This window comes from Otolemur garnettii, unplaced genomic scaffold, assembly GCF_000181295.1.
Source record: "Otolemur garnettii isolate 467f Iridium unplaced genomic scaffold, OtoGar3 scaffold00005, whole genome shotgun sequence".
Lineage (NCBI taxonomy): Eukaryota > Metazoa > Chordata > Mammalia > Primates > Galagidae > Otolemur > Otolemur garnettii.
Window position 1 is genome coordinate 18,205,352 of NW_003852400.1, and position 2,287 is coordinate 18,207,638.

Consider the following 2,287-nt stretch of genomic DNA (forward strand, 5'->3'; position numbering starts at 1 on the left):
ACATCTTCTTCTTTTTAGGATTCATTATTTTCTCTTTTGCCTTCAAATAATTTTCTAATATAAAGAAGTTCATAGAAGATTTGGGAAGTGTTTGCATGATCCATACATGTCAACAAATTTGTTTTCCCCCTTCTCCTTCAACCCATCATGGTATTATTTTTCTTCCTTCAGATTATATATCTTTTATAAGAAGGATCCACAGATAAGATGGACAGGCCCAAAGACAAAGTAAGATAGATGAGCACTAATAGGCCCATCTGTAAGTAAAATGTACTTGTAAAGGTTGGCCAAATAATTCTATTTGGTTTACTTAAGACTTTTGCTTTGTCTAGAACTTTGTATTTTTCTGGCTGTAAGCCTATGTCCTTTTTTTGTTAATATACAAGGACAAAACAGGATTCATAAACTCTAAGACAAGCAAAAAAATAAAAGAAGAAGAAGAAAGAACTAATAGAGCACATTACAACATAGAAAGAGGCTCTTTTGTGAGTTTTTCTTTCCTTCTCAGGATCCTGGCTTCTAGTGTCATCACTCTTTTGTATAGTCCTTGTGAGTAAAGTGGCAAATTATGCCCATAAAAGTAGGGGACTCAGCAAACATTCATCTCTGAAGCTTCTTGCATCTACAATTCTAATGAAAAACCATGACACCTCTCTGTAAATGTGGTTCCACAATTATACTCAGTCTGGCTTAACTTTGCTAGTTATCTACCATCGCCTCTTTTTAAATTTCTTTTAGAGATCTCTGGACCTTGTTGATTAATTAAGCACTGAATTCTGTTAAAAGAATTTATCTTATGAAGAACTTACTGCACATTATAGTCCAAAGATGGTTAAGTTCTAGACACATCAGTCTTTCTTTTTAAAAATATCCTTGAATAACCAATGAAACATCAAAATATTGATTGCCACATTTGATCTAATATTCTTATCTAGCAGATATAACTAAAAAAATTAAAGCACTTTTAAAAGTTCTAAGTATTAGAGAATATGTTTGATTGCCTATGTACTTGATGCCTCCTAATATTCATTTCTTCTTTCAGTTAATATTTATTCTATCTTATGCAATAGGTAGTGTCATTATCCCAAGGGATATAAAGGTAAACAAGAAGGGTCCAATCTTTGCCTTTATAGAGATTACATACTATTAAGAAGACACAGACAAGTAAATAAGCAATTTTTAATTCTATTGCTGACTTATTGAAATTTTAGATGATATTCCTTTTATTTTAGTTTTTAAGTCAAATGCTTTAATTCTCCTGGTGGGCAGATAAAAGGAAAATATAATAAGGCAATGATAAAATACTACATAAATGTAGTCTATTTAATGAAATAAAAAATTCCAACTATTACCTTAACTATTCTGAAAATAACCTAATTCTAAATTCATTATCATTTTGAACAGTCATCAGATCTATGTCCATGGAGGACGAGAATCGATTCCTGCTCACAACTGGGAGGTTTATGGCAAGTGTTTTTATTTATTTGTCCTAGACTCTTTCAGTAACAGTGGGAAATCTTCCCTGTAATTGTTCCAAGCATCAAAAATTAAAGTATGAGTAAGACACATGACAACAGATTTCATTGTTCCCACTTCTAAGACACATTTTGGCAGCCTCAATAGCTAGATTAGGATTGGTAAAAGCACAAGATTGACAGAGAAGAATTAAAATTTTCCAACCCAATTGGGGATATTAAAATCTCCAGTTCTCCCAACTCCCACTCCACACAAGCAACTTAACAAAAGACATTGGCCTTAAGGTATCCTTGCAGACTTTCCAAATTAACTCACTTCATTTTACCCAGATCCTCAGCTGACCTACTCACTCTTCTCACCTTGGTTCTTTAAACTATAGGCAGTCCCTGGATTATGAATGAGATAAGCTCCGTAGATTTGTTCTTAAGTTGAATTTGTATGTAGGTTAGAACAGGTACATATACCTTTTACTGGAAATAGCCTCCACTGGTAAGCATTAAGTGGTTACTCAGCTGGATAACTGCCTGTGCCCTTCCTTACAAGGCTCCCCCTCATCCAGGACTCAAGTCTGTGCTTTCTTTGACTCATTGCCCACAGTTCCTGGGCAGGCACTCTCAATCTTCTGCCTAGGCCTGGATCCTGAAAACCCAAGTCACAACCCTGATCCCCTGTTCACCTAAATAATTAGACCACAAAACATTTTAGAACAGAATAATAACTTTTGAAAGGGTACTTCACAGTCCTTTATAGTTACCATTAAAAATAACTTTGTGGGGAGGCATCCAGATTATTGTGGTGCTCTGGTCCATGG